The 17,160-nt window shown below is 39.8% G+C and overlaps 1 long non-coding RNA gene across 2 annotated transcripts in view; it reads left to right on the top strand.

Annotated features, from left to right (window-relative positions):
• Positions 1 to 3,439, top strand: part of LOC144377778 (uncharacterized) — a 29,800-nt gene extending 26,361 nt beyond the window's left edge. The window contains exon 5 of one of the 2 annotated variants that reach the window (XR_013438862.1): positions 3,313 to 3,439. This is a non-coding gene — a long non-coding RNA (uncharacterized LOC144377778). Of the gene's footprint in view, positions 1 to 295; positions 3,293 to 3,312 lie in introns of those variants that run through there. The other variant, XR_013438861.1, reaches the window with a different exon arrangement.
• Positions 3,440 to 17,160: the final 13,721 nt, after the last annotated feature.

Genomic DNA, 17,160 nt, shown 5'->3' with positions numbered 1-17,160 from the left:
CAGAGAAAGAAGATAGGAAAGTTTCTTTCAAAAAGTTCTGTGGACCTTGGTGTGGTGACCATGGAAGGATCCATCTCCCTTGAAAAAAGAACATGTTATCCAACCAGTTAGGAGACAACCCTCTGGTCCAGTGCCTCTGAGATCTGCCTTAGTTTTCAAACTGGGGTCTCACCCTTCCTGGGCAGTCCCCAGTCAAAGACAGAACACAGAAGGAAGGGGTTACTCAGGCCTGGTTATTTCTGGTCAATTTGAGGCTCTGCTAGCTAACACCAATTTTACACATTTTTGCCTCTAGAAAATAGAAGAGGGAGGAACAATTCTCAACTCATTTCACGAGACCAGTATGACCCAGATACTGAAACTAGACAAAGACAGTAAAAATGGAAAACTAGAAACCAATACCTTTCATGATCTCAGACAGAAAAATACTTTAAAGAAATTGTTTGCAAACTATATCCAGCAATGTTCAAAAAGAGTCACACACCATGACCAAGTGGGACTTATTCCAGGTATGTAGGACTAAGTCAATATTCAAATATCAATGTAAATGGTACACATAAAAATGGTTAAAATGGTAAATTTTATAAAAAATTATAAATCAATGTAATCCTGATACATGTTACTGGTAGTTAATATTAATATCATTGACTTAGAAAAAAACATTTAACAAAATTCAACTCCCACTTTATGATTTAAAAAGAATTCAGAAAATATAAATAAAGGGAACTTTTTTAATTTAATGCAAACATCTACAAAATATGTACAGCTTCCAGGTACAGTGGTACACACTTGTAATCTCAGCTACTTGGGAGCCTGGAACAGGAGGGTCAGAAATTTGAGAACAAGTTCTGGGCAACTTACTGAGATCCCAAGACAAAATAAAAATTGTTTTTTAAAAAATGTATGGAGATGTATCTGAGAGGCAGAATATTCCTTGCTTTTACTCCCAGCAACTGCTCTCCCTCCCGCAAATAAACAAAGCTACAGCTAATAGGTCACAAGATACAAGATGCAAGATGCAAAAAGCCTAGTTGCATTTCTGTATACTAACATTAAATAAAATGGGACCAAAATTTAAAACACAATACCATTTTCAGTCTCTTTTAGCAAAATTAAATATTTAGTTTGCATTTCCTAGAATTTTATATAAATCAAATCATACAGCACATATTCTTATTTTGATGTACTTCTTTCACTTGGCATAATTAATTTAAAATATAAAATGTCTCAATAGCTTGTTTCTCTTTTTATTGCTGAGTAGCATTCCATTATGTGCACATACCACAATTTATTCTTTTGCCTGATGAATGTTTGGTTGTGTCCACATTTGACTATACAAATTAAGCTGCTTTGAAGAAGATTCATGTTCACATATTTGTATGAGATCTTTTTTTCAATTATCTTGGACAAATACCTATGAATGAATAATTATCTATCTATCTACCTACCTACCTATCAACACACACACACACACACACACAAAAAAGTGTGTGTGTATGTCTGTGTTAGCTAAAGTAAATATTTAAGGTAATCATTATTTGGATCTCCCAACTTAAAGTTTCTCAGTTATGCTAGGGTGTTTTTTTTCCCCTAATGTTGAGGACTGAATGAACCCAGGACCTCCAGCACAGTAGGCAAGCACTCTATCACCAAACATACCTAACCTTTTTATTTTGAGATGGGGGTCCCAATAAGTTGCTTAGGCTGACCTTGAACTTGTGATTGTCCTGTCTCAGCCTCCTGAGTGGCTGAAATTACAGGTGTGCACCACCACACCTGACTTGCTAGTAATTTTGATGATGTTGGATAAGAGGCCTTCCACTGTAAGGATACACAGATTTCTATACTTATAAGCCCCAAAGTTCCAGCTAAGCCATCGTGTATCTTGTCTTAGTGAAAGAAGTGAAGTTCTATCAGTTTCTTTCAAGTTCTCTATTCCCCTCTGAATGTCACTTCTAACTTTCAGAACCTTCAAGCTTCTTGTACTTCCACACTTTAGGATTTGATGGGGAGGCTCTACAAAGACTCAGCCTCAGAAACCCAGAACTCTGCAACATGAAAACAGCTTTCTACTGCTATAAATAAAAACCTGAAACCTGTCACACTTGGTTAATATCACCCACGTTAGGAGCCATGGACAGAGAGGAAAGAGGCAAAAACAAAACATCTGTTGCTTAATATAGAAACCAAGCACATGCCAGAAAAACAAATCATTGGTTTTCAGGCACATGGCAATTTCAAACGCCTTGCCCTGTAAGATTCACATACCATGTTCAGTCCCGGTTAGTGTCTGCAACACTCAGTACCAACTAGAGCAGAAGGAAACATAGCAAGAGCTTCTTTCTCTACCTCTGCTAACACCAACTGCCCAGAGCATGAAAAGTCTGCATCTCAGACTTGAGGCCTTGCTTCAAACACAGCTGCCCAGATAGGGTGATCTGAGGATGCCCCAAGCACCCCCATCCAACGATGGTACCCTAGATTCCACATCACACACTGGCCTGGAAACTTGCATGCTGAGATTTGTTTCATCAGCTATCATCCAGGTATGTGCCTAGAATGGTTCAATACATCACATCAGTGAGTTTGGAAATGATATTTACCACAAAAACATAGGATATATGTGAAACAGAAAACAAGGAGACATGGAAGTATACTGAGCCCACAGATGGTAGGAGAGAGGAGCATTACATACCTTCTGAACAGCTAGAAAATGAGTAATATGAAACCATACAAAATAAACTGGGATATGCCAGAGAAGACTTCACCTTGGCCACTTTACCTAAGACCAATACTACTAAATACTCAGGAGCTTATAATTGCCACCAAATCTACAAGACTGAGTGTCCTTGTAACTTCTTCTCAGAGAGGAGTGGATATTTTACCGTTAATTAAACCAACATTTATTGAGGGTCTAGTAAGTGACAGGCATTGCTCTAGGCACTGAAATATTGTGGTTAGCAAGGCAGAAAAAATATATACCTGTCTTCATGGAGCTTGCATCCTAGTGGGAAGAAGATTGATGTTAAATGGGATAAGTAAGGATACATAATAGAATATGATAAAGTGACAAGTGTTGCAGAGAGAAATTAAGTTGGGAGGTGAATAAAGAACAGCACAGGTTTGCAACCATGCCATCTTGACCATACCCAATCTATCTGATCTTGGAAGCTAAGCAGGGTTGGACCTGGTTCATACTTGGATAGGAGAATGGCACAGATCACCACTTCAAATAAGAAGGTCAGGTAACAATTAATTAATAATTAAACGCTTCTTAATTGTCTAACCTATTTATTCCACTTCTTTTTTCAGAGTGCAAAGAACCTGAGCAGTTCTAGACACAGTGGAGACTGCACCTACAACTAGTGGTATAATATAAATGAATTATCTTTGGGTAATTTTGATCAAAAACCTATCAATAAAAATTGTGAACACCTGCTCTCAAAGTATACCAATAGTTTCTTTATAAATCATACACATGTTTCCCTGGGGTAATACACTCCACTTACTATAAATCAAATACAAAAAGGATGATTTAAGGATGAAAGATCTATTTTTCATATCTAGGTAACTATGGTGACTTTAAATCACCATTTCCAATAACATGAATGAACACTGTATACTTAGGGCAAGGTCCATTGCTAAAAATAATGAATGTACATATCACAAATTTGTAAGTACTTACAATCTGGCCAACTGCTTTCAGCTGTCATTAGAGCTGATGAAAATAAATTACCAGGGTTAGATCTATTGACTCCTCATTGTCTGTGCTTGTACTACAGGAAGTTTCTTCACAGAAAATTTCAAAAGCCATTCTTCCCCCTGACCCCTTGCCTCTTTTTCTCCTTCTCTCTCTTTGGTTCTTCTGCCTTCACCCATCTCTGTCAACCACCTTAGCTTCTCTGCTAAGTCTTAGACTTTTTCTCTGGCATTTACCAGGGGCTCCCATATCTAAATATTTTCCATCTTAGAAAATTCTTTTTTCTAAGTTTGTACATTCTCCTTTACCTGTTCTTAGTAGGAGAGGGGAGGAGAGGATGGGAAAGCTAAGAACATGCATGTATTTATAAATCTGCCCTTTCCTTCTATGAATATTGGATTGAAATGTGAATGAGGAAGGAATATCTACCTTGTGGAAATTTGAAAGAGAACATGATTTTAAGTTCTTAAGTTCTAGGTAGGAATCATTCCTACTTAGATCCAGATAGAATTTTAATCACAACCTTGGACAAAATGAGAGAACTGGAAGTAATGAAACGATGCATAGAGTCAAATCTTTAGAATAGACATATAAAACAAAAGAATTAAAGGTTGCTTATTTATTTTAACTTGATCATTTATATTATTAAAAAGAGAATGAGCTAGGTAAATTGATATGTAAATATGGTTGGTTGTAGGCAGGAAAGAACAGAGATTTTCAAATGTAAAGGGAAAACTATAGCCCAGGAATAGCTGAAGTTAATAGCTGTCAGAAGGTAGCAGAGGATACACACATTCTTCTAGAATGGGAAAATCATCAGAGACATTCAAGAGGTAAAATGTGCATATTCAGCGGTAGAAATCTCTCAAGGAATAGGGCAGAGCCAAAGGATTTACAGACCTGAATAGATTCTTGAGTAGGAGAGAACTAACCGGAATACACTGGTGGGGGCAAAAGACAACACAAAAATAAAACAGGCGCAAAGTGGTGAGTCGGGCTGTCAGAAGAGAAGTGAAAATGCAATGTCCTTAAAACCCAAGACAATGAGAAGTGTGGCAGCAGGTTAAACAGAGAAGATAGCAAGGTAAACTTCATCTTAAAGAGAAACTTCTGGTGCAGAAGGAGTTTTTACAGAATGTTTTCAGCATACCCAGAGTTGGAGAAAATGTTTTGAAGCCTTGAATTTCTTTCTAAATGTCCCCTTGTCTGAAAGAGTCTCATGTTCACTCTTAAAGCCGTTGTTGGCAAGGGAATGGCATTGTCCTGTTGGGATCACATCTTCAAGGTTCACAAACGATGCTGCCACACCTGTGGCTGCAGTTACCTAAGACTAAAGAAAACAGGGACGCCAGAGAAAGAACAAAGTGGGGATGATTGTTGGGTAAAGAATCAAGAGAATCTGCATTTGGTGAGATTTGGTGAGATTTGGACTAGTCTTAAAGAATGGGTTAGAAAAACAGTATGGGGATTCATGAAAAAAATTAAAATGGAACTACTATATAATCTAGTAATCCCACTTCTGAGTATACTTCCAATGGAATTGAAGTCAGTACGTCAAAGAGTATCTGTACTTCCACACTCACTGCGGCACTATTCAGAGTAGCCAAGGGATGGAAATAACTGAGGTGTCCATCAACTGAAGAATGGATGAAGAAAATGTGGTGTACACACACAATGGAATACTATGCAGCCATAAAAAGAATGAAATCCTGTCCTTTTACAATGTGGATGAAGTTGGAGATAATTATGTTACGAGAAATAAGCAAGCATAAAAGGAAAAAGTACCACGTGATCTCTGTTTTATGTGGAATCTATCTTTTAAAAAAGTTGATTTCACTGGAATGAATGGTGGTTCTCAGAGACTGGAAAGAATAGGTGGCAGGGAGGGATGGGGAAAAGTTCATCAGTGGGTACCAAGTAAATATGAGCAAAAAAGTTCTTGTTTGTTATTGCATACTGTGGTGACTGCAAATAATGATAATGTACTACATACTTCCCAAAAGTGAAAAGAAAATATTTTAAATATTTTTACTATATAGAAAACGATAAATGCCTAAAAAAGATAGATTTATTTAACCTGATTTTAAAATTATGCAATGTACATATTTATAAAAACATCACATGATACCTCATTAATATTTACAATTTGTATGTTTTTATATGTTAGCTTAAAATAAATGTAATTTTTAAAGAATTGTTGCTAAAAAAAAGTCAGAAATTGACAACAAAAAATGGAGAAAAGGTATTTCCATTGGTGGGGAATGTTCTGCATAGAGGCACAGAAGCAGTGAACCACTGGGTGCCTTTCAGTTTGGTACTAATAGAGGCCAAGGCACATAGAGGGAAGTGGTGTTAAAGGATGTACAAGGATATGCTGCTTTCTGATCAGGCAGAGCCTTGAATGCTATACAACAGAATCTAATGTGTGGTAAAACAAGTTTGAAACTCCTACATTTGATCAGATTCTTAAGTTTGGGTTCTGATTGTTCTTCCTTATTTCCTAATATTGAATCTTGAGAGGATCAAGAACAGTACCCCCCCCCCCATCCCTCAATTCAAGTTTGGAAACAATTGAGATGTAGATGCAGGCATCAGGCAGGAGGAAATAAAAATATCACCTCTTTTTCTGCTCCATGGTCAGATTGGCTTGAGGGTCGGAATACACATACACGTGCAGCAGCCATGGATTCCCTAACCTGCCTCGGTGAATGAGATGTCCCCAGTTGGGCATGGCAACACCAGTATGCAGATGTCCTTCTCTGTCACAGAGCGGCAGAGTCAGATGTGTGTTTTCCATGGGGTGGCAAATCCCCAGAGGGGAATGGGAAGGGGCTGAGAAAGCACCTTCAGCTTCTCTCAAGCCTTTTGTGTATAAGTGACTCCTCTTTCCTTCGACAGGATAGGAAGGGGCTGGTGGAACAAGAAGCTGTAGCCTCCTCCACTTGTAACATGAAAACAGGGACAACAAATCCCCAGGACCCCATGTCTGCTTTTTAAGAAGGCCCAACTCATTCTTCCTTTATGATCACAACATACCCACTGTTTTCCTGATATCCTGGTTCCTGAATTGGTTATTGTGAGCTATTCTGAGATGCACTGTTGCTGTGATCCTTCCCACATCTGTCTCTGGGTCAGATGTTGTGCTGCTTCCTTGTAAACTTGATAGCGCCTTTAGCCTGAATCATAAATTCTGTTTTTATAAGTCTAAATGTTATTTGATACAGCTTTGAGATGATATCTTCCCAATTAAATGATCTGACATGTGAAAGCACTTAGTAGAGTAGCTATACGCCCCCGATAAATGTGTTGCTTCCATTTCCCCCATGCCTGCTTTAACTTTTGAGGTCCTTGACCTTCACATGCCCTTGGTAACTTCTTTCTGAAATCATTCTGTAGGTCGACCTATTAGGGTTTTGAAAACTTTAATTTCCAACATAGCACTTTTTTTCTCCACCAGCCCATCAATGTTGGGAGGTGAAATCTGTACTGGGTACACTTTTTCTGTCATCTCCTGCCTTCCATTTTGAAACGCTAAACTGTTAAGACAGTAGATGCTCCCAGAAGCTGCTGCAGGAGAGGCCTTCTGACCGTTTTGCCCTGTTAACTCTATTACGTTGCTATCAATGCATCATAAAATGAGAATCCATCAGCTGTCATATCTCTGATATTATTGAAAAGCAAAAATTAATCTACCAGAAATCTGATATCAGAGTTGTTCTCTTGGTCAATTATTTTCTGTTGTTTACATGATTCCGTCATTACATTCTTTTTTTACATTTCCTTTGTTTTCAGTCCCCATTTATTATTATTTTGTATTTTCCTTTCCCCAAAGATCATGCCAAGGACTGATTCAATACACTTCCAAATAATAGGGGCTACTATGGGGGTGGGGCATATAGGTGCTTTGGCAAGTGAAAATTAGCCTTCATAGCACAAAATTCTTAAATCTTGCTCACTTCGATTCTTAGACTCAATCTGAGCTAGAGATAGGTCTAGCCCCCATAGCTCTAAATAACAAACCCTGAATTGTTTTGCTCACTTGGATATGAAGATAACACTAGGACTTTTGAGGACTCTCAGCCTAGCACCTGTCTGAGGCCCCCTGTGACATCTACCACACAGTCCACTGGGAAACTGATGATAAAATTTACCACCCTTTTATCTTCTCCAGCCCCACAATATTCTCAGCCCAGCCATCTGCATCAGGACACTTCCTGTGCTGGGATGGCCCTTTTCTGGGTTGTTAGTGGTCATGGTGTGCTGACTCACAATTGGACTGAAGCGTAGTCCTCAGGGAGGTTTGGCTTCTCTCCAGCATGCTCCACTGAACACAGCTACCATGAGCTCCACCTTCCTCACCTTAGTGCCCTGTGTCCAGTTCACTTTGCCCTGTTCAACTCAGAGGTGGCAAGGGATTTACAAAGCTTTTTAGCAGAGACTGTCACTTCCTTGCTGGAGTCTAAAAAAGTGTTTTCTTAGTAACTGCTCCCCCCTCACCCCCATCAACCACTCATTGCTGATAAGAACTTAGCATCCAGGGTCATCTCTGCTTAGATCACACACTACAGACTAGAACTGTTCCGGCCACCTTGGGACCCAGGAGGTCAATTTAATATATGGGGGATGACCAAGCAGAAAACAGAAAAAATCTTGCATCTCTGATGCAGTTGAGCCACTGAGTTATTCAACTGTGGAATTGTTCTTCCCTGTGTGTTAATAAATTCAGTCCATTATCAAGTTCTCGTTCTTCTAAAGCTGCCCCCTAAATTCTCAGATTCATCCTGTCCTTTCTATCTCTACCACCACTAGCCTGAAGCACCAATATCTCTGCACAAACCTAGTAGGTCAGCCTGCCTTTTAGAGTCACTCTCCTTTTTTTTTTATTGTTGGTTGTTCAAATCATTACATAGTTCTTAATACATCATATTTCACAGTTTGATTCAAGCGGGTTATGAACTCCCAACTTTACCCCGTATACAGATTGCTGTACCCCATCAGTTACCCTTCCATTGATTGACATATTGCCTTTCTAGTGTCTGATGTATTCTGCTGTCTATCCTATTCTCTACTATCCCCCCTCCCCTCCCCTCCCCTTTTCTCTCTCTACCCCTTCTACTGTAAATCATTTCTTCCATTTATATTATCTTGTCTTACCCCTCCTTTCCTCTTATATATCATTTTGTATAACCCTGAGGATCGCCTTCCATTTCCATGGGATTTCCCTTCTCACTCCCTTTCCCTCCCACCTTTCGTCCCTGTTTAATGTAAAACTTCTTCTCAAGCTCTTCGTCCCTACCCTGTCCTTGTTTACTCCCCTTATATCAAAGGGGTCATTTGGTATTTGTTTTTTAAAGATTGACTAGCTTCACTTAGCATAATCTGCTCTAATGCCATCCATTTCCCTCCAAATTCTATGATTTTGTCATTTTTTAATGCAGAGTAATACTCCATTGTGTATAAATGCCACATTTTTTTTATCCATTCATCTATTGAAGGGCATCTAGGCTGATTCCATAATCTTGCTATAGTGAATTGTGCTGCTATGAACATCGTTGTAGCAGTGTCTCTGTAGCATGCTCTTATTAGGTCTTTAGGGAATAGACTGAGAAGGGAAATAGCTGGGTCATATGGTGGTTCCATTCCCAGCTTTCCAAGAAATCTCCATACTGCTTTCCAAATTGGCTGCACCAATTTGCAGTCCCACCAGCAATGAACAAGAGTGCCCTTTTCCCCGCATCCTCTCCAGCACTTATTGTTGTTTGACTTCCTAATGGCTGCCAATCTTACTGGAGTGAGATGGTATCTTAGGGTAGTTTTGATTTGCATTTCTCTAACTGCTAGCGATGGTGAGCATTTTTTCATGTACTTATTGATTGATTGTATGTCCTCCTCTGAGAACTATCTGTTCAGGTCCTTGGCCCATTTATTGATTGGGTTATTTGTTATCTTATTGTCTAATTTTTTGAGTTCTTTGTATATTCAACATTGTAAAAGCAATCTATGATAAGCCACAGGCCAGCATAATTCTGAATGGAGAAAAATTGAAGGCATTCCCTCTAAGATCTGGTACAAGACAGGGATGCCCTCTCTCACCACTTCTGTTCAACATAGTCCTCGAAACACTGGCCAGAGCAATTAGACGAAAGAAATTAAAGGCATAAAAATAGGAAAAGAAGAACTTAAATTATCACTATTTGCAGATGATATGATCCTATACCTAGCAGACCCAAAAGGGTCTACAAAGAAGCTATTAGAGCTAATAAATGAATTCAGCAAAGTGGCAGGATATAAGATCAACACGCATAAATCAAAGGCATTCCTGTATATCAGCGACAAATCCTCTGAAATGGAAATGAGGACAACTACTCCATTCACAATATCCCCCCAAAAAATAAAATACTTGGGAATCAACCTAACAAAAGAGGTGAAAGATTTATATAATGAAAATTATAGAACCCTAAAGAAAGATATAGAAGAAGACCTTAGAAGATGGAAAAATATACCTTGCTCATGGATAGGTAGAACTAACATCATCAAAATGGCGATATTACCAAAAGTTCTCTATAAGTTCAATGCAATGCCAATCAAAATCCCATCGGAATTTCTTGTAGAAATAGATAAAAGAATCATGAAATTCATATGGAATAATAAAAGACCCAGAATAGCAAAAACAATGCTAAGCAGGAAGTGTGAATCAGGCGGTATAGCGATACCAGACTTCAAACTATACTACAGAGCAATAGTAACAAAAACAGCATGGTACTGGTACCAAAACAGGCTGGTGGACCAATGGTACAGAATAGAGGACACAGAAACCAATCCACAAAACTACAACTATCTTATATTTGATAAAGGGGCTAAAAGCATGCAGTGGAGGAAGGATAGCATCTTCAACAAATGGTGCTGGGAAAACTGGAAATCCATTTGTATCAAAATGAATCTGAATCCCTATCTCTCGCCATGCACAAAAGTTAACTCAAAATGGATTAAGGAGCTTGATATTAAATCAGAGACACGGCATCTGATAGAAGAAAAAGTTGGTTATGATCTACATACTGTGGGATCGGGCCCCAAATTCCTCAATAGGACACCCATAGCGCAAGAGTTAACAACTAGAATCAACAAATGGGACTTACTCAAACTAAAAAGTTTTTTCTCAGCAAAAGAAACAATAAGAGAGATAAACAGGGAGCCTACATCCTGGGAACAAATCTTTAATCCACACACTTCAGATAGAGCCCTAGAGTCACTCTCCTTAAACTCACCCTCCCCTTGCACTAACAGGATCTTTCTAAGCAAGTTGGTCTTTTGAACTTCCTTACTCAAAATCCTTTAGGGGCTCCCAAATCCCTCCAGAGCAAAACTATTCCCTTACCAATGCACTCAAGTCCCTCTCCTGATGTGTCTCCCTAGCCTGTCTTAACACCAAGTTGCCTTCCCTTCTGCAGTCACGCCCTCCTGTCATGCTCTGTCTGGCACTCTCTTGCTTGTTTCATTTGGCTGTTCCTCATCCTTCACAACAGAGCAGAGATGACATCCCCCCTTGGGCTCCCACAGCAACCTGTGCCTGTCTTCATATTGTCACTTATCCTTTTCATTGAATGCAATTGTTTGTGTAAAAAATCTCACCACATTGAACTCTGAACTCTTCAAATGCAGAAGCTGTGTCCTTATTCGCCTTGGCCCATCCTACTCTGCCTTTTACCCTTAGTGCAGACATTTATTAACTGTGCGGTGGACTGAGTGTGACACCAAGCATCAGACTTCACTGCTTTCATCCTCCCACTGTAAAGATGAAAAGGTTCAGGCCCAAACAAATGTCTAGTGGTCCTCTGGAGCACCATAGACATGACCCTGCTTTTTTTTTTTTTTCCTTCCTGCCATGATCTGCTGGGCTGGGTACCTCTGGACTCAAAAGACTTCAGCCTTGCCCCTCTCGGAGCTAGTTAGTTGTCAACATGACCACGTGCAGCAGTGCAGTCACAGCTGGGCTCTGTAGAGTGGGGAAAGCGATGTCAAGCTGGCTTCCTGCTGTCCTGCAGCTTCAGGGTGGCCTGACATGAGTGGGCTGAACAGCCAACTTGGCAGCAGCTGTTCTTGCCTTGAGGGATGTGGGGGAGGCAGGAAGAAGGAAAAGAGGGCCTTAAGATCCCCAAACCAGCCCTACCTAGGGATTCCATGGTACCAGGGAGCAGGTCCCTTGAACACACACCAGCCTTTTGCCCCTACTTGGAATATGTATTATGTTTAATAGTAATGTTAAAAAATAATAATTAAAAAACCCAGGCACTATCAATCACTGAAATGCATGCAGCTGAGTTACTCTTCAGAAGAGGCCAAGGAACCAAGCCTGTATCCTAAGTCAGGATGGATGGTAGACCAGCTCTGACAAGGCTTCTAGGCACAGGGGATTCAAGTCAGCATCAGCTTTATCAAGTCTGATTCGATTAGTTTCTTCAGTCAATTTTATGCACTCTGGCCACAGGATAAATCATGTTTCTATCTTGCTGCTCTGCTCTTTTCCTGTTGATTTAAAAATAGTGACCTTATTTCCTTGTCAAGTGGTCACTGGATTTACCTGATGGTGCTCAGGAGGAAAACCCTTGAGATCTCCTGCCATTCTTTTTGCTAAAAGAAAACTGACCTGACTCTGTAGCAAGAGGGCCCTTTTACTTCACTCTTTTGACCCCAAATAAAGTCACTGAGTCCTCTGATCACAGGAAAAGACAATTCAAAACGGTGTTTTCCTGATCTTTTTGTTAGAAATATGGTTCAAGTGACTTACAGCCACGTGATTTCCTGGGCCTCAGAGATGATCAAGTTGTACCATTTCATTTCATAAATATGGAAATAGAAGGCCAGAGATAAGGGAATCTCTTAACAGCCAGAGCATCCAGCCGATTAGAAACGTGACTGGAAGGATGTGGTAGAGATACACATGCATGGAACCAAGAAACTAAAATCTGAAAAACAGACAACTTATCGTTTAAATATTTCATCTTAGGAAAAATTCACCATAAAAATTCACATAAAGTTTATGTATTCTTTATTTTAAAAACACGATTCAGTTTAGCAAAATTACATTGAAGAAGAAATATTTAAGAACAACTCTTTCTAAGATGTTTTGTCCTTCTCCTCCCTCACCCTTCTCCCTAGTTCCTTTCTAAATGCATTAACTCCAGCTCATGACTAGCCCTGAATCCTCTGATTCTCCATCAGGATTGCCCTCTGGGTCTTTTTCAGATGCAGAGATCTTTTTCATCCACCAGTCAGCACTGGTCCTACCCTCTGGATGTCCACTGGTACCTACGCCAGCCCATATGGATCTTGTCTGTTTTGAACACTAATGGATTCACGCTGCTTAGCTATGCCCCGATTTTCTTTGACTCCTGATGCTGTGTTTCCTAAACTAGACTGGAAACTTTTGATGGCAGAGAATGACTTACTTTAAATTTTTTTTTTATTTGTTCTTTTTAGTGTGACTTACTTTTTATGGTGGCTTCTTTATACCTAACACAACATTGGTATATAGTAGCTGCAAGAAAGTATGCTCGTAAACTAGCTCTCTAAAGCAAAGGAAAAGTCCTGATTTCCAGTGATGTGAAATTGGGAGAGATGTCCAGAATTGGCTCTCTCAAGCCTATAAGAGTCCACTCCACCATATCACTGTTAGACACTAATAACAAGTGTTTGACCCATTGTGCACACATGTGTGAATTGTATTTGTCAGCAAGTTTCAGGTTGAGATAAAATTTTGCCAATATTTATCACAAAATTTAATCCATTACCCATCTTTTTTTTTTCATTTACTTAAAACTTGTTGAACAGATACTAATGCTTCCAGTAATTGATCTAGGCACTAACCTCATGAGACTTGAAGTCAAAAGGGAAAAGAAAATATTAAGCAAACAGATGAAGGAAAAATGGATGATTATTTAATTATAAGCTATGGTAGGCATGATGGAGAGAATCCAAAGCACTAAGAGAGAATGCCAAGGAAATTTTAACTTACATTGATGAAATGGGAGTGGGTGATTCAGGGGAGATTTCTTTGAAGAATTAACATTCCCACTACCACCAAAAGGATCGATGATCAGGAGTTACATGAGTGAAAGTTGCGGGGGGCAATATTGGAAATGGGGACAAGGTGTACAAAAAACTTGAGGCAGAAAGAACTTGACCAATAAGAAATTAAAAGAAAGGCAGTGCAGCAGAGAGCACTAAGAGAGGGAAGGGGGGAGGAGGTGAGGCTAGATAAATGGGCAGAGGCTGATCACACACGGCCTTGGAGACCATGTTCAGGAGCTTGAATTCTATTTTGAGTTTGTTTGGTTTGTGGTACATGAGGATTGAACCTAGTGCCTTGCACACACTAGGCAAGCACTCTAAAACTGAGCCACATCCCTTCTATTTTAAATTTTATGGGAAATGATTTATTATTTTTAAATAAGGAAGTGACATAATTTGATTTGTGTCTTAGAAATGTTCCTGGGTTGCTATAATGAGAATAAATTGGGTGGGGGGAGTTGGGTGGGACAAAGTATAAATAGGGAGACAGTTAAGGAAACTATTGCAAAGTAGATGTGGTATATAATGGTGTCATGCCCTAGAATTCCTGAAACCCAGAGAACTTGCTTAGGGAGCAGTGGTATCAGTGGACTTGTCATTGACTTGATGGAGAATACTAAGAAAATATCTTTCTCTTTCCTTTCTTCTTCTTTTTTTTTTTTTTCTTTTTGAGATGGTGGTCTCCCTGTGTTGCCCAGGCTGTCCCAATCTCCTGGGTTTGTGATCTTCCCATCGTAGCCTCCCAAGTAGCTGGGACTACAGGTGTGCAACACAAGCCTGGTGGGAGGATATTTTTCTTGAGGCGAGATGAAACATCTGCCAGCAGGTAAGTATTAGTGAGAGGTGTGTAAGGAGGTAAAGAAGGCAGAGGAGGGATGGCTGAAAGAGTCAGGAGGAAAAGTCAGGAGGCAGGTATATTCTCAGGAAGTCAAGAGCAGAGAATCTCTCAAGGAGAGGGGAGCAAGCAACTGTGTCAAAAGCCGCTAAAATGTCGAAGAAGGTGGGAATTGAAAAGCCTCTGTTAGATTTAGCAGTATGGAAGTCAATGGTGACTTTTGTGTTTTGGGTGCAGTGGTGGCTGCTGAAGGCAGACTAGCAAAGGTGAATACGTAGAAGTGGCAACTCTCTAGAGAAATTTACCTGTGAAGAGGAGGAGAGAGAGAGAGAGAGAGAGAGAGAGAGAGAGAGAGAGAGAGAGAGAGAGAGAGAGAGAGAGAGAGAGAGAGAGAGAAAGGCGGGGTATATGTGGGGGTGGGGTATAAATGAAGGCACGTCTTTTCAGATGGGACCCAGTTCAGCATATCTGAAAGGCAGGTAATGACTGACCTACCTGGTAGAGAGGGAATGACTGACAATGAAGGAGAGAAGGTGATCAAGTGCCTGGACGATCAGATGGGAAGATTCCAATCACAAATGGAAGGATTAGCATTTGATAGTCTTTTACCATCACTATGACACGGAGAAAGTTTTCCAGAGGAGTGGCTAAAATATTTTCTTAAAGAGAGGTGGGGCTCCATGGTTCTGTGTTACTTTCTTCTTAAATGTGAGATTTAGATGCAGTTAGAATAAGGCTGGCAGTGAAAATGGACCTATTTTGTTAGGTGTTGCTCGTCTGTCTTTTCCCTGTCACTGAATTTAGCAATATAACCTGGAGCTTTTATACTGAGTTTGAGGTAGTATAGACCACATTGTCAGGATAATCTTATATTTCCTCTCACCAACATGTACCATATTCTTTGGGAAGGAGGCTGAGGGTTGTGCTGATAGATTGGTAAATTCAATAGAGAGAAAATGAAGAAACTCACTTTGGATGATCTTTGTTTTCTCTCTAATAAAGTGAAAATAAAGGTCATTAACTTAGAGTGAGGAGACCAGATAAAGGAATTGGTGATTTTAGGAGAAAAATGGGGTTTAACATAGACACTATAGTGGATGAGAAGTAGTTTACTTTTTTTTGTATAGGGTAAGGGAAGCCAATCAGATTCGTTGCAATAAAATCTTCACATTTTCTCCAACCTTTCCCTCTGAATGCAGGAATTAAATTTATGTTGTTGAGACGGGCATGGTGGCACACACCTGGAATCCCAGGGACTCAGGAGGCTGAGACCAGAGGATCACAAGTTCAAGAATAGCCTCAGCAACTTAGCAAGGCTCTCAGCAACTTAGTGAGACCCTGTCTCAAAATAAAAAATAAAAATGGGCAGGGAATGTGGCTCAATGATAAAGTGGCCCTGGGTTCCATGCCAAGTATGAAAAAAAATGTATGTGTATATAAATGAATATATATATATATATAATTAATACATACATACACATATGTGTATATATATATATATATTTTTTTTTTCTGTTGTTGAGCTAGTTGTCTGAAAGGGACCTTATCTTTAAGTAGGATGGGATTCCTGGAAAAGTAGCTATGCTTTCTCAATAGCAAGCCCTTGGTCTCAGTCACTAATAGTACATTCTAAGTATTAGTCACCATTCATTCTTCTGCCCTCCTCCTCAACCCCTAGACTCCATTCTTTTCGTACTACCCTGGCACCTGGCTCCATGGGCTCATCTCCTCCCTTCTGTGGCACACTCTAGTGCACTGCTTCTCAAAGGCTCATCTGAGGACTGGTGTCCACCTGTGGACTATTTGTTACCCATCAGGACAGGATAAGGACTCACTACAGAACATAAGTGAACTATGTCACTGAGCACACTGTTTAGCTGACATGTTCTCAGAGCAAAATTTTCTCAATGAAACAGGCAACCCAATGATTTATTTCATAATGTGAACTCCTTTTCTCTGGGGGACTACCCCAACCTATTCCCTGAGCAGTTATTTTGAGTAGTGTTGCTCTAGTGCAGTGTCTTTTTAAACCACAGATCATTACCCATTAGTTGGCTGTGAAATCAATTTAGTACAGCTAGCTCTTTTTTAAATAAACGAAATAGATTAGAAGAGAAAATATCAGTGTGCATTACACGGATTGGTTGTGCATGAAATAATGGTAAACATTTCATAAAACTTTTGTTTTATTTACTTGCATATGTATATATACATTGGGCTGCTGTGGAAAATTATTTCTTGCTATGGACTAAGATCCAGTACCCATAAGAAACACTACTCTAGTATTTCCTATCTCAACTCTAGTATTTTCCTCTCTCTTGAGCCACCATTCATTCTCTCCTGCCCCACTCCTGACTGCTTCTCTGCAGCCACTGACCACGCCTCCTGTCCAACACACAGGTTCCATGCTGGATCCCACCACAAAGCACAGCAGTGACATTTCACAGTTCACTAGTCTCTCGCTAAAGAACAAGCCGTGTTTCTTGTTCTCCCACACAGTTGGGAAATTATTTTGATCTGTGTGTCTGTAGCAAAAAGTGCCAAAAAATAAGGTTGC

This window comes from Ictidomys tridecemlineatus, chromosome 5 (genome assembly GCF_052094955.1).
Source record: "Ictidomys tridecemlineatus isolate mIctTri1 chromosome 5, mIctTri1.hap1, whole genome shotgun sequence".
In the NCBI taxonomy this organism is placed as follows: Eukaryota; Metazoa; Chordata; class Mammalia; order Rodentia; family Sciuridae; genus Ictidomys; species Ictidomys tridecemlineatus.
This window is presented reverse-complemented; position numbering and strand designations above follow the sequence as displayed.